Source organism: Drosophila sulfurigaster, chromosome 3 (genome assembly GCF_023558435.1).
Source record: "Drosophila sulfurigaster albostrigata strain 15112-1811.04 chromosome 3, ASM2355843v2, whole genome shotgun sequence".
Classification (NCBI taxonomy): Eukaryota; Metazoa; Arthropoda; class Insecta; order Diptera; family Drosophilidae; genus Drosophila; species Drosophila sulfurigaster.
The window spans coordinates 45,258,708-45,281,116 of record NC_084883.1 but is presented as its reverse complement, the minus strand read 5'-3'; the positions used below and the strand labels follow the sequence as shown (position 1 = coordinate 45,281,116).

Below are 22,409 nucleotides of genomic sequence, written 5' to 3'. Positions count from 1 at the left end.
CCAACATTGCGGTCAAACGAAAAATAGCTTTCGAATATTATCAATCATGCGTGCAGACATTTTATGCCCCATTTGTTTGCCTCGCGGAATTCAAAGTGTTTTTAATGGTCTAATTGTGTTTCTTACTTTTTCTTCCAATTCAACTCGATTCATTTCTTTGCAAGTGAAATTTTTGTGAATGAATGAGCATTCATAGATAAACTGAAAGCATAAACTCTTTTGCATGGCAAATTCTAGCTAACATAAATACAAAATGCGGATCAATTTTGCACATCAATTGCAATGCGACTTAAGAAGATCAGATTCATGAATTAATGTATAGTTGGGGTATAAAAGTGTTTTCTTTTTCCTCATACTCAATTCGATTTATTTCGACTATGATGAATGAATGATAAACTGAAAGCATAAACTCTTTTGCAGCATAGCAAATTCATTTTATTAACGAGGCACAATATGATAATTAATTTTATACAGTAATTGCCACAAGATATAAGTTTGTAGATCCAGCTCTTAAGTGAAATTGTAATTGGTCTATAAAAATCTGCTCTTAAATTCATTAAAACTGAAAGTCGAAATTCTTTTGCAGCTTGGCTAATGCGATTTATTAACTATGAGTGTACAAAATGCTGATCAATTTTGTACATCAATTGCAATGAGACATGAGTAAATCAAACTCTTAAATTAATGTAGTTGATCTATAAAAATATGCTTGTGGCCGCTGTCTGTATGAATACACAGATCTCAAGGACTATTAGAGAAAGAGCTATAATTTTTTTAAGATCACGATTTATATCAATATACCAAATATACATTTTGCAATATTTTAATAAGCATTATAAAATTATATTTTTCAATACAACTACAGCGATTAAAGACAGTTTCTCTTTCTAATAGTTTGGCATTCTCTTCTTTGGCATACGCATTACAGGGTATCCATGTGTTACACTCAATGTGACACACTTTCCATACGCTTTGCCATCGTCTTGATTAAGTTGTCGCACACTTGGCTGTCCGCCTTCTCCTTCTCCATCTGCTCTCCTCTCAAACACCACACGTATCATGCATAAGCACAATATTTTGGCTATGGATCTCTTTTGGCCATCTTCCATATTAATCACGCCGCATGAGTTGCTTTCAGCAGACAATAGCGAGATGTGGTCAAAGATTGTTTTTTTTTTCTTGCCTGTTTTGCCAACATGCGATACAGTTAGTGCAAAAAGTGTTCAGCGAGTTTGCGTTTGCGTTTGGAGTTTGTGGAGTGCGTTTCAAGTGCGTTAGTCAAGTGGCTTAATTTATATAGTGAATTTTTGTGAAACACAGCACGAACATTAAGTGAGCCGCCTTTGGGCCATTGCTGAATTGTCGAACTGCCGAACTTATACCGAAGAATTATGGCTTTGACCCACAACATACGACGAGATGTTGCGACACAGTGTGCAGTGTTCTTTTGAGTAAATTCGACTCGACACTGGCCGTAATAACAATTTAGGCTTGTTTGGCATCGCGACCAGCAATTTTTCACATTAATTACAAATTACAGATTTATTAGGTATGAGAGCCATGTCTCTCTCTTTCGGTCGTCGTCGTTGGGCATGTTACGCCCCCTTTGATCAAAATGCTGGGTCCAGTCTGTGGAGCCTGTTCTTTCCTTTCAGTTTCGCTTCCTTTTGGTTGTCTTGGCACTTGCTGCAGCTATACGCAACTTGGCTTAAATATTAATGAGTGCTGTAATTTGTTGCATTGTATGTAATAAATTAATTTGTGTGTGCGTCGTCGTGAGAGCGAGTCGCTGCTGTTGCTTTGCCTCTGACGTTTCTAGACCGAGTGGCGCAAGCGATATTTGCATATGTGGCAGCAAACCACTTGCAACTTGCCGACTGGCCAGACAGGCACAGAGACGGACAGCCAGACAACCAGCCAGTCAGTGAAGCAAGCAGTATGTCGGTTGGCCAGGTTGCACTTCCCACTCCCTCGATTCGGCTCGGCATGCTACACAGAAGTGCATGAGTAGGCACTCGAAAAGTACTTGCCACTAGACTGATTATAGTCAATTCGTTGAATTGGACCACCAAGTGCTGGCAGTGGCACTGGCAACAGCCACAGCCACAGCAAAGGCAACAGCAGTCCACGACAGACACATCAGACGAAGCTGGCTAAGCCACTGAGCACTGAGCAGGGCAAGCAGCCCAGTCATTGTCAGCGTCATCCACAGCGTTGTCGTTGTCATCATTATCATCATCTTCATCATCATCGGCATCGCCAACATCGTAATTATCATCAGCATTGGCATCGCCAACACAAAATCCATGCGTGTCTCTGCACATTGGTATCAAATTGATTATGAAGATGAACTTGCAACCAGCAGAAATTGTCAAATCATAATTACGAATTATGTGTTTATAATTGACTGCAGCAGTTTATGAACATTAAAAGTGTTTCTAGATTATTCAGTAAATCAAACAGTTTATGAAGTGTATGTTGTGTAATAGTAATAAAGTGCAATCAGAATTTTAGAAGTAATTGTGTTTTATGTCACTTTATCTGTGTGTCACTTTAGAAGCGAAAAGTCGATGGCAAAAAAGTAAAATGATCTAAATCAAGAAAGTTTTGTTAATTAAGTGAAACCCAGAAATAATAAATGAATAAATTTACATTTCAAATTATAAAAGTATTTTGACAATTTTAGAAAGAACTTATTGTATTATTGTACAATTAATTTGATCAAATTATCCAGTTGCTAAATCAAAACAAGTAAGAAAACTACATTCGAGTGTGCTCGAGAGCAAGAAAAGTGCGTTAATATTCTTAAAATATACCGAATTAATGTACCGCAATAATACTAAAATATACCTAAGACAATTTTTGGTACATTCGAAAAATACCCTATAGTACAAAATATACCAAATTGTTAGCCAAAGCAACTAAGACCCATTACAGCATTTTTTATTTTGCGGTTTAGTTTCTGCAAGTCTTCTTGCTTTAAAAATAAAAGCTACGTCTATAGAGATTTCTACTTAACGGCTAATTTGTTTTAACAGCTAACCATAAATTGAGTGACGCTCTCACGTATGAATTTACACATTCATTTGCAGTCTCACCAAAAATAATAAAGTTTGAGGAGTCATAATATTTACTTTATGGCATATCAGCTAATTTAGCTTCGTTCTAAGAGTCAAAGTGGCCAAATTTAGTTCAACTACACTGATTGCGAAATTTGTTTTCTAAATACAATTCTTTCGCAATACGATTTCAACAACTCGATGTAGATCATGCTGTGCATATCTGATTTAAAATGTTTCTAATCTTCATTTCTTTTTAGTTTCGTTAGCACTTGCACCACTGTGATCTGCCAACAGCGCCAGCGCCAATAAAAACGTAAATGGCGCGTGATTGTGAGGCGTCTTCTTCTAGTGGCACCCATACCCACACCAACACACACACGCACACTTGAACACTCCAACACACTCACACACACACACACACACACACACAGCAAGTTGAAGGTACACTCGCCCATTACAACAACCACTTCAAGATGGCCACAAGAGTAGCATCTTATTTTGCTGCCTTTTGGCTTCGATGGCGGGCCAATGGACAACACGCTGAACCGAGGGGGGAAGGTAAAGGGGGATGGAGTGGAGTCAGTGGAATGAAGCTACATAATGAAAAGAGTGTGTGAAGAATTTTAAATTCAAAATTGCATGAAAAGTCGTGAGTCGCAAATAGCTTGTTGCTCATGCTGTTGTTGCTGTTGTAGTTGTTGCTGTTGCTGTGGTAGTTGTTGGCATAGCTGTAGGAACAGACAGATATCCTACTCATCACTTGAGAAAATGAAAAAACAATCATAAACAGCAGGCAGTACACACAACAACAACAACAACAGCAGACAAAAATGCTGAAGTGTATACCAAGTAAAAACCACTCGACAAAACACAACACAACACAAAAAAAAATGGGCAACAAAAACGAAACGAAAAGAAAAACTTGTGCCTTTGGTTTATGTTTGCTGCTTTGAGTTGTTACCTGTTGTTACCAATTGTTGCTGTTGCTGTTGCTTTCCATTGCACTACACCTGTTTCCCAGCTAGTCGAGTGTATGAATGTGTGTTGTGATGTTGTTGTTGTGTGTGTTGCCAACGAATTCACTTTTGCCCACTCGCTGGAGTGGAGGCTTAATAAAGTTATTATAATTTAAGCGTTTTGATTATGCGCCTGGCAATGTTTAAAATACCAATGCAACAAGCACCTATCCCACTTCACTGTCTCTTCTCCCTTCCTCCCCCTTAACGAGTTGCACGTTTACAGCGGGGGCGCTGGCTCCTTTGACTTTGTTTCTCTTTCTCTCTTGGGTGTGTGTGTGTGTGTGGGGGTAATCTTTGTGATTGGTTGCGATTTGCGTTTAATTTTGTTGCATGCACCCAAGTCCCGTGGCATCCACTCCCGTTGGCAATAAGTGTGCAACACTCTACTCGAGCCTACTTTGCGGGGGTGCTCGCGATGGTTGCTGCTACAATTTTGTTGCAAGTCTTTATTAGAGAGGCAACGCGTTTTGGAACTGGCTTCACACAGCATGCCGACTCACTTTGCCACCAGGCATCAGGCAGTTAATTGGTCGTGGCATGCTCATCCGCCTGACTTGCAACGTGGCAAACGCTTTTTTCCAGCCAGAGATCACGCAATAATGACTTATGAAACTTTAGGCAAACAAACAAAACAACTTTGTCACATTTAATTTATGCAATTGTTTGTCGTAGTCACAAACATTATTGTAACTTAAGTTAACTCTGTAGCGACTTAACCTCACTTTGCAGCAACATAACCTCACTTTTGCCAATATTGGTTGTTTGAGGAGTAATTGTTTGACATTTAACTTTTAATTAATTTGTTTGTGCATTATAAATACTTCAACAAATGCTTTCGGTAGCCAATTTGAGTATTCCAACTTTATTTTCTACGACCTAACCTCAATTTTTTGCTTATTTGTTAACAAGAAATTCTTAATCATGTTCTATAACCTCACACTTCATTAACATAACCTCACATTAGTACGTACAGTGCTTGTCACTTTGCTTATCAATACAAAAAAACTTGTAAAATGTTGTCTCTCATTAAAAGTGACAACTACTAACCAACTACCTAAATTTTTGTCGCAGCCTAACCTCAACTTAACCTCACTTTTTCACTAATAATGTTAGAAATTTAGCGTATCAACAGATTAACGTCTTAGTTCATTAGAAACGCCAATTAATACGCCATAACCTCACATTTTTGTCATGCTAACCTCACTTTCATAGCGTGCACTCACTCAATCTAACCTCATTCACCGACTGAACACAATACACACACTTTCTATGCCACACACTTAAGAGGCGACAATTACTTTCAATTTTCCACCAAACAGTTGTGGCACAAAAAAAATATATTTATTTGTGGTACGCGGAGTACGACGAGTCGGATACATTTATTTAATGTGGATGCAACGTGATGCCGAAACGCTTGAGCTGATGCTTCAATTTCTCGCTGCGGCGAGGTATTTTTGCCACAGTCACAACTTGCTGAACTCTTGCCCTTTATGTCGAGCATTTGTGCCACAGGCATTTGTAGCAAGCAAGCTAGCAAGTTGAATCGCAATCGGAGGAGACCTGCAGCATGCTGCTTGCTGCATGAATTTGAAATGCTGGAGCAGTGGAAAGTGCAACATGATCGGGAGTGAGCAGCATGCTGCTGCTGCGACTGCTGCTGTCGGCAGTCGGCAGTCCGATGATCGCCAGCTTCGATTTGTATCGCCTTTGTGGCACCATTGGATCCGTGCCGCGTGCTGCATAGATTTGTAACTTGCAGGCGGATTCATTTTACATTGCGCTTTTCATATTTCATAATAGACTGACTCTCTAGGAAGGAAAGAGACTCGCAAACAGATTGAGACCGAGACTGGTTCGTGGAGCAGCGACCTACAGCAGACCATTTGGGGGCCTCGGGGGCCATTAAAGCGAAAAGCGAAAGTCGTAAAAACGAACCCAGCGCTTTGTCATATGCAAAACCAAACAAATTCCCAACAAACTCAGTTTCAGTTTCTGTCTTAATTTGATTTTATTTATATTTACTTTATGTTTGGCCAGTTTGAAACAATGGCTTTGCATTTGAAAATGTTCACATCACAAAGCCACAAAAGCCAAACTTCTTCTTTTTATGGCATCGATTCGAATGGTATGTTATAAGTAAGTTTTGAACGTTTCCCCCTCTCTCTCTCCGTGTCTATAATAAAAACCCCTACGAAAAAAAACACCGCTGATATCTTTATGAGCTTTTGTCATTTTGGTTCCCGATCAAAGTCGCACTTTTGTTGAGAGCTGCGAGCTGCCTGCAAATCAAGTTTCGCTCTACACTTTTATGACCTGTAATATATTTGCCAAAAAACTTTTCAAAACGCTTAAACCCAAAATATAAATAAAATATATACAAAGTGTATGACAAATGATATAAGCACGCATTTTATTGGTTATTGTATTTGGCATTTAATCATCAGCTTTACGACCGCCTTTGATTAGCTATGAAACTATTTTTAAAAAAAATATTATAAAAAGGGCAACAAAAGACTGCACTAAATGGCAAGCAACAATTAAGAAGACTGAATACCCTTTTTTGAACATGTAATTTGAGCTTAAGCTTGACATATTTGGAGAGTAGAAAATGGAAATAGTTTTATAACTTATTGTAGTTTAAAGGCTTAACAATAAAAACCGAATATGTAAAATTAAAGACTATATATATAAAAAATATATTTTTGATAATATTCGTCTTAAATGGAAAACCAAGAATATAAAAATAAATCTATTTAATTGACAACACATATCTAAAATGCAAATCTAAATATATAAATATATAATAATATTTATTACACAATATTTATCGAATATGGTAAAAAGACTTTATCTTTAAGTAATAGTTAAATTTCGTATTTAGTTCTTTCATAATTCTCGAGTAATAAAAATGTGTTTAAATAAATGATTAAAAATGTTGCCAAAAATAGATTTTCTAGTCTTAGCCACCTCTAACACATTGAAAACCTTTTAGTGCACAGATTTTATCACTTAATGCGATCCACGCTTTGGTGTTTTGAGATAATTTGCAGGCAGTTAGCATATCATAGAGAACAGGATGTGTTAATAAGAAAGTTCTTTATGAGTGCCGTAATAAATGTTGTTAAATCTTAATTTATAGCTTACGCTTTTCAATTTGCGTACACAGAAAGAAAAAACCTGATAAAATCGAGAATAATATCTTTAATCAAGATTGTTTGATGTCAAAATTTAACAAAGAAGGTTTATTTTAAAATCAAGATCGAAATTCTACAAGAAATCCTGAAAATCATGATTATAATCTTGTTTCTGCAATGGAAAAGTCTTAAAATTGAACCAAGAATGCAAAATCTTAAATTAAGAGTTGCAATCTACTTTTTAATTTAGGTTTTTTCTCTCTGTGTAGTTTCCCAAAACAAGTTCGACTTGAAATGTCATAAAATCGTTGGTATTGATGGGTTCGTTGGGCAAATGATATACATTTGATACGCATTATATTTTATTGCTAGGGCTTTAGCGTTCTTTTTATAGCATTTAAAGAATCGATTCGCAACTTGTTAACTTCTGTCGACTGTCGAAAATAAAAAAGAGCACTCTAAATTCCAGCGCCATTCTCAAATTCCGATTCTTAAACTCCTTTTGTGTGTGTGTGTGTGCTAAAGGCGAAACAAAATCGTGCTCAGACATCTAATCACAAATAGAAAACAATATCTATGCTAATCTTGGTACAAGATCAATGACAATAAAAGGGGGCTAAAAAGCAACCGAAAAAACAAGGCAAAGACAACAGACGACAACAAGAACCTGTAAGTTGCACCACCCCACCACAAGAAACAACAACAAGCTGCAACAAAAACATGTGCAACAACAACAACAACAACTACGAGGGACAATAATGAGCCGTAATGAGCAATGATCGCCACACAATTAGCCAAATTTTCGTTTTGTTTTGTTTTTTTAGACAAACGCGATTCGAGCAATTTTTTCAGACAAATTAAAACAAAAAACTCGGCGAATAAACACACGAAATTAAACAAACATTCGAGGCTGAATTGAAAACCGCTTTCAGCCCCGGCTTGAAAAGCCAAACTTGCGGAAAATTACAAGAAAATCGTGCAACTCTTGTTTGCTCAAAAAGGCATGAAAAGCCGCAGTTTTCCCCCCTCACACCACCTCACTTAAAACTCCTCCCCAGCAACTGAGGTTGAAGACTTTCCAACAAATTTAAACGTTACATGCGAGCAGATTTCAACGCGATCATCGATTGAACGTGCACCCACACACACACACACTTTATTGTGTGTAACTGTGTGGCAGCAACTGTTGCTTGCAGCATGACGCAACTGCAACTCCTTGCCCTCAGGTGTTGCGCCTTTAGTTTTTTATTTCTTATGGTTTATTGCAGCATTTCACTTTCCAGCCATCCAATTGGCCAACGTCCAACAGTCAACAGTCAACATTCAACGTCAATAGTCAATAGTCAACGAGCAACAGCCAACAGCCAACAACCAACATGCAACATGCAACATTCAATGCCGAATGTCGAACACCAAAAGTTTAGTCATTTAGTGACTTTGTGTGCGCATTTTCTTCACAGATTTTCAGCGATTGCCAAAGCTCTGAAAAAACTGAAACTGAAAACTGAGAAACCGAAAACTGAAAACTCAAATAACTGCAACTGTCATTTTCGATTGGCGACCTGCTGGGCTTGCCCCGTCTTTGCTTGCAACAAAACATTTTTCTTGCTTGGATTTTTTTTATCTATTTTTTTTTGGGTTGTCGAGAGGCAAAATGTCAATTTGCGTTGTTTACTTTTAAAACTTTAATTTTGTCTACGATTTTTGTATTTTTATTTTGGTATCTTTTTTCCTTTGGCGTTGCATTCGTCGCGCCTTCAATTGCCGCAATTTACTTGCCTCACCCGCCACATCCCCCTTTGGGGCACCATTAGTTACGCTATTGAGTGTTAATTAAGCGTTTATTCAGCATTCGGTGTCAAAGTTGTCTTTAAAGAGCCGAAAATTAATGCCATTTGGTGGCGCATTTTCCATTGTTATCAATTGAAAACATTTTCAAAAAACGTTTTACATTTACGTTTCCATTTCCGATTACGATTTCGATACCGATTACAATGCCAAAAGACCAAGTGGCAACTTCATCGATCATTGTGTAACCTCCTCCTGTCCCCTCTGAGCTCTGGCCTCTTTGATATGGATATGAATATGACTGATGATTGTCAGACCTCGGGCTGTGAAGTCAAGCCCACAACAACACATACACATCGATTGATTAACTGAATCATGATACCTTTTAATTGGCTTTTAATGAGTCGCATTTATAATGCGTCAGTCTATCTAATGACAGAGGAAATACGAGTATCCAAAATGAAAATGAATCTACATATTTGCATTTTTTTGGCATTATTGTTGTCGTGTGTGTTTCTTTTTCGATTGCAAATTCGTTCACATTTACATACGAAATTGCTGACTAATAATAATAGTATCCTGTCAGTCGTTTGATTTCCGCTTCATCTAACATATTTCAGCTGTTTTTTGTCGTCGGTCAATTTGATGGTCAATTGTCTATGCAGAGCTATTTTTTCTCTTAGTGGAATGAGAGATTGATTGTGGGTGTTATAAGCAGATGATAGACGAAGTTGCTAACAAAAAGTTGTATCTATTTTAATAGATATTGATATTATTACAAATATTTAAAGAGACTGGTTGATAGCTTTTGATCTAGCCTGAAACTATAAGAAAACACATGAATATATCCCACAAAATATATAATATGAATTTCTATCTGAACCATTTATGGCAATAGTAATTATGGAATTGTAATGTGAAAGGAATTTTATTTATTGAGAAAACAAGAAAGAAAATCAGCATTAGCGAAATTTTCTACTACACCTTTTCAGATTTATCGATGTAATATATTTCAATTAAATATAATTGTTATAAAGTTTTTCGTAAGTGCATTTTACCCAACAAAATTTAATATATATTACGTCTTTTATTGTTTATCTTTAATTTTTGTTCATTTAGAAATGGTTAATTTGTCTTGGAATACATTAATTTTTTTTTAAAATAGAATTTTTAAAATTATTATTATTGTGAATAGTTACAATGGATGTACAAATTATGGTATAAGAAAGTAGCTTATATGAAATTTTCTATTAAACTGTTCTCAGAGCTTTCTATGCAATATATTATTTAACTGTTATCTTTTTCCTAAGAAATCTATTATGTTATGTCTTATTATGTTTTTTACATTGTTGTATCTTTAATTCCTGTTTAAATAAAAATGCTCATATTAGCCTGTACTCTTATTTTGAATATTAATTCTAGTAAACTTGTGTCATATTTATATTCTTAAAGGAAAGCATTCCAAATAAATAAATTTATTTTATTTTCCCCTAATAAAAGACTTATTGTTGTCTACAAAACAGCATGTTTTGTTTCAGCTGATGTCACATTTTGACTGCTTGACACATTTGCAATACTTTTGTCAACTTTGTGGCAAAATTTGTTGGGCAGGGCTTTAAATGCCAAGTGAAGCAGCGTGAAGAAAGGAAGGAAGAGATGGGAAAATGCAACTGTAAATATTATCATCAGCAAGTCTGGCTGCGTGTTGAAACTAAGCCAAGCTAACGGACGCGACAGACTGATAAGCATCAACAGCAACAGCAACAACAGCAGCCGGCACAATAGTGACAACTCCCCCGCACCCGCTCAACCTCTCCTCTGATGTCCCTGTGCTCATCACTCAATGCAACGTTTACAATGTGCCAGTTAAGCACTCAACTGATGTGTGCGTTTGTTGTGTGTGGATGCAACCTGCTAGCTTGGCAACACTTTCAAACAACTTTATCACAACTGAATCTCAACGGTGACTGACTGAGCTGCCTGAATGACTGACTGACTGACTGACTGAATGACTGTCTGCCTGAATGACTGACTGACATGGACTTGATTGAAATGCAAGGAGCGCGTTGACATGCCGAGTGGGTGGCAGCAACTTTCAGCTCCAGCTGCAGCTGCAACTGCTCTGGGAATGGGTTACGGATCCGGCCTGGATGACTGCTGACTGTTGACTACCGGCTGGTGAATGGTTGTGGTGTCAGGGTGCTTGGTGCTTGGTGCGTATGTATTAATTAGTGTCAAGTGTTGTCGCTTTGAGTTACGCGCCCGAGGGATTTGCCATTGCCGGCGTCATCATCATCATCAACATCGCCGCGATAACACAAAGCGTTTTGTTGCAACGCCAACAACAAGAGCAACTTGTTTGCTCCTGCTTCTAGTCCTGAAATCTGTGGCCAGCCAGCCAGCCAGCCTCTGCCTGCCTGCAGCTTTCAGCTTTTAGAAGTTGCCTCTGCGTAATCGATGATGACACGTTTTGCCTTTGCCCATGCGCGCACTTTTCCGAGCCGCTTTTGCAAATTGCAGTTGAGTTGGCTGCCAACAAAGGCAGAAATAGCAAATGACTGTGAAACACACTCGGGCAACTCGTATGAGTTTTCGTTCGGGGGGCCAAAGCCACTATTTTAGCGCATCCAATTACATTTATATGCTCGTAAACAACAAAAGAACTCCACTCAGTTCGACACAGTAATTATTAGCCACAGAGTAAGGAAAGGAAAACTTGAAAGAACTAATACCCTACAATAAAAACTTGAAGATATAGTGATTGTTCTTCTATTATGATTCATATTTTACCGAAAATGTTAAGTCTTGGATCTAAATTAAGAATTTGAGAGTTAATTGTTATTAGTAACTCATTACAAATACTTTAGTATATATATTTTAATTCTTTGTCTATTAAAAACCAAATAAATTATAGTACCATAAAAAGAAAAATTTTTAATCTTATGATTATATTAAATAGTCTTTCTATTCGATTATAAATTAAACTTTAATCCTAAAGAGGAACTTAGTTTTTTCTATATTAAAGACCGAATGTATAAAATGAATAATTTTCAATCTTGTGATTATAATAAATTATATTTTCTGTTGATTATAAAGAAATCTTCAATACTTTAGACGATGTAGAAGAAGATAGTTTTTCTTGCGATAATAATAAATGAAATTCCCTTCAAAAAGTATTTCTAATCTCTTATAACTCAGTTATTCCTCTATTAAACCCTGATTGAATCATATTTTGCGTAGAATTCAAAAAAGATTTTAAATCTGGCGATTATAATAAATTGCATTCCCCTTGGAAAAGAACTGTGATTAGAAACTAATCTCTAGGCTACTCAATTAATACCCATCTTATCTAAACAAATAGACAAATACCGCAGTCGATAGCAAATTTGAATAAAACATCGATTAATTATCGATGTACAAATTTGAGAAACTTGCCGCCTGAAATTGACAGTTAATTATTGAATTCTGTCTACGAGCACATTAATTATAACTCTCGGCGCTATTGAGCGCGAAGTCGTGTTTAGATTTATGATTTACAAGATAGTTGAAATTGTCTTACTTAATCACAATGGAATGTGTTTTGAGATCGTAACATAGATTACAATAGATTTTTTCTGATATGGAATCGAAGTCTAGATTTCTAAAACGAAAATGAGTTAAGCGGGTTATTGAATGTTTCTTAAACTTTTAAAAGGGTTATAAGAAATAATTTTATAATTTAGCTTAAATTATGAAAGTTGGCAAATATTTTCGATATCACTTTAATTGAAGTTTTAGTTAAAATTATCCTAATCACAATGATATGTTATTTGATCTTAGACTACAAAAGCTTTTTCTGGTATAAAATCAAAAGAGGGGAATTACGTTTTTAGATGAAGTAAAATGTTTATTTAGTTACTTTCTTTTAGTAATATTGATATTTAAAATATTTTCTAAAATTCTTATCAAATGATAAACTTTGCGATACTTTTTTGATAATATTCTTTGATCATACTAAGATGTTAATTATTTTTTCTTAAACTTTTCTATAAGCTCTCATATATTAAGATATAGTTTGAAATATATTTTTGAGATTAGTTAAAGGTGATAAAGTAATGCCAGAATTGTCTCTACTTTATTTTGTCTAACTGTAATGTTTATTGCTTAATTATAATGAAATTTACAGCTTGGGTTTATAACAATATGACTTGTGAAGATACAAGATCTTTTGCTTTCAATTTTATAATACAGTATAGAATTTAGTTCTTCGAACCTCTAGAGACGCATTTATCTGCACCCAGCAATAATATCCTTTTCTACACATTTGAATGGGTTGAGGCAAAAACAAAAATTATTTATATTGGATTGGTGTGAAAATTGTTTCTGCCGCAGGCACAAGGCAATAAATGTTGTGGCTATTGCTGTTGCATTGGCTGTGGCTGTGTATTACTTATGTGGCACCTTCATAAGTTGCAAGGCGTACCAATAACAATATCTGTACACGTATGTCTTATCCAGCGAATGCAGTTTTGCTGTTTTCAGTTCTGTTCTGTTCTGGCTGTATGCTGTTTTTGGTTTCTAGTTCATGTGCTGACCGAGGCAACAAAGCTGCAAGGTGGCAAAGTGGCAAGGCTAAGTTAGTGGCAATTAAAATTCCGCTTCTAATACGATATCATAAGCATGAAATTAAAACATGTTTTCTCAATCTGCGCTTAATTATTTCAGATATCAGATATAACGCTTTCGACCATACGGAGACTGCGACTTCTACTTCGACTTGGAGTCTTAAGGTTGGGTTGGTCTGCAGACATTGTCGGTTAATAATCAATTAAGTACGTGTTGTCATTGACCTTCAAATCGCAAGCCAAAGATCTGTCGGCCCCTTTTCATACTCATACATCCACGCCCAGGCCTAATAGCTCTGGCAATTACCTTATTATAAAGCCGATTAACTTTTATTTTCGTCTATCTATTTATGAAATTATAATTTCATATTTCAACATAGTTGTCAATCACAGCCACGTTATGTCTCTCTAATAAGACATACACGGCTGCCGTTTGTGGCATTAACCATTGTATGCCTTTAAATACCTTCCCCCTCCCTCCCTCTCTTTGGCATGTGTTTTGGCCTGTTGTTAACTCTTTTTATTTGGAGTTTTTTTTAATTTATCGTTTCGTCTTTTTTGTGGCTGCCGTTTGACATGCTGTTTGGCTGTTTGGCTGATGGGTTCCCGAACCCGCTTCAACAGCAGCAGCGAAACATCAGCATAGACCTACGTTTTGGGTTCAGCCCACGCACTTGTCATAATAGATTCATTTATGATTTTATTTCGTGTCGACTTTTTTATTTTCAACCATATGCAGGTTGTTGTTTTTTTATTCAAACGTAAGCTGCTTTGTGCTTTTCAAAGCGCTTTAAAGCGTTTGCTTACAGTAGCACAACTTTATGACGAACAGCAGAGAGCTCATTAAATATTACAGCACAGAAATAAAGTCATTCAATAAATATGTGTTTAACAACTAAAGTTGATATGGGAAAATAAATTTGAGAAATATTAGCGTTAGGGAAATTACAGCTTTAGCTAATAACACGTCAGTAGTGGACATTTCAGTGGACACAGTCAGGAAATGTCATGATGTCACTTGTCACCCAGTGATATGTTTGCAAATAAAAATGAGAAATGAACAATTGAGCTAACAGCTGTGGACATTTCAGAAAACAAAGTCAGGAAATGCCATGTCTCAAAATACAATTGTGTAGTGAATGCCAATTACCTTTATAGCCGAGTTTCACTGTAGCATATGTAAATAACTGCTTTTTACGTACCTCATAAATACATGAACGAGTTCTGAAATGAAAGAGAATTCAGAACACAAATTTTAATACAATTTCGTTGGTAATTTAATTTAACATTTAAAAGATTTTCAAGGTTTTTTTTTATATCAATTAAAACCTGCGTTGGTTAATCGATTTTAGTCAAGCGTAGACACAACTGTACCAGAAAAAAGAATATGTGAGAATTGGTAAAATGCTAAAAATAAATTTTAAAATCATGCACTCGAAAAGTGTTGCATGCTTCAGGGCGTTGAAGCATCATCTCGTCAACACATTCTAATGAACATATACAAAAATTTGTGAAGTGCATGTCGCGACGATGACGATGACGCGACGCTTCTGCTTCTGCTTCTCACAGCTGCCACGCCTCCAGCAGCAGCAGTCAACACAGCTCAGCTCAAACTCAAGGGAACGTCTACGAAACGCAATTGGAAGCGGAGTTGGAGTTGGAGTTGTGAGTCGCCTCCTGACCGTCTGTGGCACTGTCTGTCTGTCTGTCTGTCTAGCCATTGCGTTAAATGCAGCTATTGTTGTTGTTGTGCTGTTGTTGTTGTTTTTTGGGGGCCTGCAAGTCTCCGAGGCGCAAGACAATTGAGTCTGAGAGCGTAATTTGCAACTGCCTGAGACTGTGACTGTGACTGAGTCGGAGACGAGCTTTGCTCAGGATGCAGCCCCCAAATCCGACTGCCTGCCTCAAGTGCAACAGCGCTTAATGACTGGCCAAGGGGACAGACAGACGGGGACAAAGGGGGTATGCAACCAGCCGAGCTGCGAGCTGCCAGTCATGCAGCTAGGCTACGCCTACTCCCCCTAAAGCTAGGCGACATGTTTGTGCCGTTGTTTTTTGCTCTGAGCCCAGATGCATTTTTGCATCCAAAGCTTGCGCTGTAGGCGAATGCACCAAAAAAAGTAAAAAACATACGAACACACACAAAACACACAACACAACATGACGAAAAGTGTGTGTGCACAGTAGCTGCAGTTGCAACGCGAGTTGAGAGTTGGGGCACCGACGCAGACATCGTCCTGTGGCATACCCAACAGGCGTTAATAATAATCTCTTTTTTTTTGCGTTTTACAAAAATGCAACGAACTGTTGTTTTTTGTCGTTTTGCGTGCGCGGTTAAAATACCCTATAAAAACATTGGGCATACCAAACTCTTAAAAGTGTCAGCAACATTTGACTGGAGAAACATCTTTTATAGAGTATGCTAAGAGTCGACTATGTTTCAAGTCCTGCATCCTGGGCCTATGCAGTTTTGTGTTGTTTTTGTGCTGTTTGTTTGTTTCAAGTTTTTCCTTTTGGGCCTTGGATTTCAGAGTATTTATTTCGAAACTTTTTCATTTTGTGCAGTCAGACGACGTCGTCATAGAGAGTGCATTGACTGAAGTCTGCAAAAACCAACAAAAAACGACAGCAACGAAAAACACAAAAACAAGAGAGAGAGTGCACAGCCTCAGACTCAGCTTCAGACAGAAACTCAGACTGAAGGAGGCTGGCGAATTCCGTTGGACTCGGGGGTTTCGTCTACGGCAAACTGCATCCTTTGTTAATATGTTGCGACATGCATGGCTCGAGGAGTCTGTGCGTTGAGTCGAGTCTGATGAGCTGCTTCGTCTTATGGGAAACGCTTTAGCTTGAGCGGAAAAGTTTGCCATAATTAACGCTTAGCTTCTGGCTTGCCAACTTAAGTGGTATTAGTTCAGAGCAGGTTTTGGTTTTTGTTTTATTTTGTTTTTTTTGGCCAGGAAGTGCATCAGAAGTCGTTGCACTTGAGAGGCCACCCACCACAAATAAACACAGAGAGCGAAAGACACGCAGTCGAAACAGTTGTTCTGACGTGCTGACGGTTTTTTTTCATTTTTTTTTTTGGCCACCTGCCCCGAAATGAAATTCGTTTAAGCGACGTAAATCATTAAAATGGCAGCAGCCAACGAAATGGCTAAAGAAAACATTTGCGAAATTTCAGCACCACTGAAGCCTGAAACAAAGGAGAGCACAAACACACACACACAGAGAACGCAAATAAAATACATTTAATAGGAGCATTTCCTTCTCTTCTTTTGCGCTTGAAAAACTTGCTGTGGCAAGGCACAAGGACCCAGGCTCAAAAAGGAGCTGCTGCAGCAGGAAACTTGCCGCGGATTATTTATTTTATTTCCTTTTACATTTTTTTTTGTTTCTCTTTGGGTTGTGTTGTGCTCGTTGTCCTCGAATTGGTTTTGTCTCGCTGGTTATTAGTGCGCGGTTGCACGCGAATTTGCCTCAGTTTGTTGCCGCTGTTGTTGTTGTTTTGGTTGCAAGCAAAATCCAATTAGCTGCTCAAAAGTTTCGCAAATGTGCGCTGGAAATTTAATTAATGTTGACACAAGCTGCGCGCTGAATTGAATTTAAGCTCCTCTCCTCACTTCTTGGCATAAATATTTATTAAGAAATTCTTAGAATTGATTTTTGGCACAGCAACTTTTTCAATTTCTCGACCTTCACTTGTCGACAGCACCAAAAATATATGCGCGAGTTAATAAACCTTTCACCATCACCTGGCATTTCTTTTGAGTGCCACACACACTCCATTTGCTACATGCCACACTCACTGCAGTGCAATAACTCAAACTCAAATTCAAACAGCAAACTGAACTTGCCACACATAATACCACATAGTTCGCCAGTCCAGAAATGGAGCTGGAGCAGCAGCGTTCAATTGGACTTGCTTTCCCATTGAACGCCACACAGAGAGGCCAAAAGCCAGCTTTGGGTTTCTTTTTCTTGCTGCAACTTTTCAAGCGTTAAAACATAAAAATGTCATTAACACTCAACAGATTTCTGGTGCGCCAACAGCCAACGGGCCAAAACCACCGACAACAACCCAACAAGAACAACAAATGGCTTAAATGGCCAATAACAAATTGTTGCAAATGCGCAACAACAAAAAATCAAGTAAGAAAGCTACTATAGTCGAGTGTTTTCGACTACGAGATACCCGCTACCCATCGTGAATAAAAACAAAAGAGTATCGTATTAATTTTAAAATATACCGAATTAGTATAGTGAAAAAATACTTAACACATATCAAAAGCTTTATAAGGGACAAAGTTAACATATAAGCCACAAAGCTAATATACCACGTAAATACTGAAAATACATTAAAGAGTATTTTTGGTATATTGATATAGTACTACACTAAAAGTATACTATAGAGTGCAAAATATAACATACATTTCCTGGAGTCACATAGTTAATATAACACAAAACTACTACAAATATACCAAATACTATTTTTGGTATATTGACATGGTACTACACTCAAAACGCTCCATACAGTCCAAAATGTATCACACATTTTATAGATACACGAAGTTGATGTACCGCTAAAATACAAAAAATATACCAAAGAGTAAAAAATATACCACACATTTTCTGGAGACACAAAGTTATCATACTCTTCTACTCTATGTGTACCGGGTATAAAAATAACATAGAACGCCCCAACCCAATGGGAACTGTTGCAAGCAGTTGTTTGTTGTTGTTGTTTGCTGTTGTTGTTATCCATTTCGCTGTTGTTTTAACGTAGACGAAAATTTATTTGACGCTTAACTCGACTTGCAGACAAGAAAATGACACAGAAACCGAGTTAAAACTTCAAAACGCGTTTAACTCTAGCTGCAAATTTGCGAGCTCAACTCGCGGCTCCAACTTCCAACTCTCAACTCCCTTTCCCTCCTCCTCCTCCTCCTCTTGCAGTTAACACCTAGGTAGATCGTTTATTGTCGCGCGGGGGTATCATTTACGCCATAATTTTTCACAGCTGAATATTCTGCTTAATGGTTTTTAATGAGCGGTTGAAAACGCCGCCGCCGTTGCCGCCAAAACACGAACTCACAAAAGGTGTTGAGAAATATGCCTGATTTATAGAAATCGCAGCCTGTATTTAACCACCCAAAGTGCCGCCTAGATAACCTCTAGTCTCTGCTCGCTAAGGGGGCGTTACATTATAACCCACATTGACAGTTCCAACCAACAACCTGGCGAGATCTGGGGCAAGTTAATGGCTTGAGAAAGTGCTGGAGTTGGCTTTCATAAGGGGAGTTTTCAGTTTCATCATAACTAGCATTCTAATCAATGTAATTACGCTCTGAAGACAAAGATAAAAAAAAGAAAATAACGAGACAGAAAAAACAGTAGTAAAATCAAAAATTAAGATGAAATTATGTTAAAATTGAGCCCAGAAAATAAAATCTTAAATTAAAATAAAAAATCTACAATAATTCTAAATCAGCAATGCTTTTTAAAATACAAAAATATATTTGTTATTCACATTATATTGATTTAATATTTATATATGCACCTTTTCTTAATATTAGGTACAAAATTTAAAAAGAAACGTTTAACATATTTTATATTACATAATATTATTTAGGAAGAGAATTAAAACCTTTGGCATTTGAGCAACATTAACAAATATTGTTTGAAAAAATTGTTTATTAATCTCAAAATTGAATATCTTAATTTTCTTTTAAGAACTTGACAATCATTAATTATTATTTCAAGAAAAATTCCAAGGTTCTTAACCTGTAGATATTGATTCTAGTCTATTTCGAAAATGTTTATAACAATTTTAAATCTCGTTTTAAGATCATTTTAAGATTGAAATTTAGTTTTAAGAATTTTTTAAACTGTAATTCATGTTACAAGGAAAATCGAAAAGTTTGCTTCAAGTTTTTAGAGTGTCTTTTCTTTCTTTCAGTATTATTTAAAATCAATACAAAACAAAATAATATAAGCTTTTAGGAACATTGTTGGATTAAAACACAAAATTTTCAATCTGTAATTCTTGTTTTAAGAAAGATCGAAAGTTTCCAAGACTTTCCATTTTGAATCTAGTTTTTAGTTCGTCTCTCTCTCTTTTCTCTCTGTGCACAATTACATTTCCTTTCTGAAATTTCGCGTTGAGGATTTCTGCACTGTTTTCCTGCTGACTTTTCAATTGCCAATTTATATGCGACTTAAATGCGTGTTTAATGCCGTTACATGCTTTTATGCGCGTCTAATAAAATTAATTACAAGTTCTTTAGCAGCGCGATTCTTTGCTAGTCTGTAATCCAAAAGCTAAAAGCAACGCCCACTTTTGCACTCAATTCTTGGTAGCAACTCTAATCGACAAGAGACTCAAGTAGTTGGTTTCTCTTTTCAGTTGTTGCTGTTGTTGTTGGTGTGGCTATCAGATTGAAATCGTAAATTAATGTAATTAATATAGAATAGTTTCGCAGATTTTCTCATCATTAGCCAAGGCAACGTGTATAATTTCGCTTGCACTTCCTTTTAGTCCGTTTGGTCTAATGCATTTATATTAAATTAACCGTTTAAGTTTGAAATTAATTTTAATTACGACAACTAGCTGCAGACGTTGCAGAGGCAGGTAAGATATGTTCATAAATGTGTGTGCTATAAACGGCAACTCGAAGCAGCGGAAACAGCAACAAGTACAACAACGACTGCGTTGTTAAACACAACATCGAGTTGCAACAAGAACAAGAACAAGAACATCGAGGCAGAGTGTGGTAAGTGAAGCATTTCGTCGTTTTGGCAATTGAGCGAGAATTCGTTACCGCCACACACTTCACTTTAGTGCGCTTCTCCCTTGCATTTTTTTCGTGCAACACAGCAACAACATCCTCACCGTGCCTCAGTGTGTTTTACTCAATATTAATGAAGTCATTAAGACGACATCTTCCCCAAGATCGCGCGTAATGCGAGCGAATTATTAACAACGCGCTCTGCGCACGATGAAAACAAGCTCCAGTTCAGCGTTCAGTGTTCAGCGTTCGCTTCGTGGCGTGTCCAAGCATCGCCGCCAACGGCAACAACAACAACAGCAGCAGCAACAACAACTACAGCCAAAATTAATATACGAGCAACTGAAACAAAAAAAAAAGCAGCAAAAAATAATAATAAGAAAGAAACACAGGCCAAGCGGCTTTCATAAATTTGCATGTCGCTGCTGCCATCGGGGGGCTGAGAGTTGTTTGTTGTTGTTGTTGTTGTTTCTGCTGCTGCCGCCGGTTCTGGGGGCGTGACAACAAGTCAATTCGGCTCAAATGTGGCACAGCCACTACACACACTTTTTTTTTGGCAATCCAAGCAAAAGCAGAAACCAAAAATGAGGTACATTAAACGCATATTTGATGCCCTTGCCAAAGTATCTTAAAGATACAAAATAAAATTAAAATAAAATGCTAACAAAAAGGGTAGATTAGATATATAAATTGTAACTGCCAACAAATACCTTAAATACTTTTTAAAAATTGTTCTATAATCATGTGTTTATGACATACATTTCATTTTTAGTTTCAATTTATTGCATTTGAACATCAACAATTGATAATTGAGAATTCAGAATTAAATTTAATTTAAGCCAAGCAACAAAATAAAATTCAAAGCTTTTTTAGTTTTATAAAATATTATATAGTGGAATTTTAAAGTTTCAATTTAATTTAACATTTTTGTATATTTTTTGATTTATATGCTTATATGAAAGCATTAATTTAATATTGAGATTTTATTTAATTTTATATTTTTGTATTTATTTGTTTTTAAGTATCATCATTTAGGTATCGTTAACTGTTTAGTGTAGATTTACTTTAATATTTGGTGTATAAATTTAATTTTTTGGATTATTTCAATTTAATTTTGTGTTAAATTTTGACTTCTTTGTTTTAAAGTTACAATTTAGATTAAAATTTATTTTTGTATCAATTATTTAGTTACTAATTTTTAATTTAATCATAAAGTGTTATCGAATGTTGACGTCGTTAACTAAGTTTCAATTCATATTTCACAAAACTAACAATTCAGCTTGCAACTGCAGCAAATAAGCTGAACTAAGCTTGATGACTTGGCAAAAGTCGTGTGTCACAGATATCAGATTTCAAAATATTTACTTTGTATCTCTATCGATTGCCTCAAATTACTTTTACTCTCCATGGCAAACAGTTTGCCAAAAAAAAAAAACATCTGATAGCAACACTTTGTAGCACATTTAAATGGGAAATTTGTTTGCTTTGAATGTGGTGAAAAGTCAGTTGGGCAGCTTAAGTTTATTTATGGGCATTATTCGACACTATCTCGAGTTGGTTTTAGATACTTTTTAGTTGCTTTTCAATTGCCTGTTGACCCACTCAACACCTTCTGTGTTAGGGTATACAATAAAAGACGAAGAAAACTCCGTCAGAAGTTTGTACATCAAAAGTAAACACGACAGTTTTTGTTGTTGTTGTTGATGGTGCTTTTGGTTCCCTCGTGTCGGCAATAAAATTGCAGCAACAGCGCAAAATTTTGAACGCATTAGAAGATTGATGCTGGCAGCTGTTTATACAGTGCCCGAAAACCCTTCGTCTCCTTCTTCATCTCCATCTCTTGCTCCTCCATGGACATAGTCATGTTGTTAGTAGCTTCCCTTCCTTGGACCATGTAGCAAAGTGATTGCAATTTTGCCGTGTTTACTTTGTGCAGATTTTCCTTTTATTGGCGCACAGAGCAAAAGTTTCTTAGCGACAAACAAACAAAAGCACACAAAAAATTAACAAAACAAAA

General features: G+C 36.6%; 1 protein-coding gene across 2 annotated transcripts in view; it reads right to left on the bottom strand.

The window, feature by feature from the left end:
* LOC133843278 (uncharacterized) overlaps positions 1-22,409 on the bottom strand; it is a 91,037-nt gene that overhangs the window by 42,616 nt on the left and 26,012 nt on the right. Inside the window, exon 2 of one of the 2 annotated variants that reach the window (XM_062276743.1) lies at positions 14,810-14,831. The exons of the other annotated variant lie outside the window; for it this stretch is intronic. The gene's annotated coding sequence lies outside the window, so the exon portion shown is untranslated. The remainder of the gene's footprint in view (positions 1-14,809; positions 14,832-22,409) is intronic. 2 annotated transcript variants of the gene reach the window in all.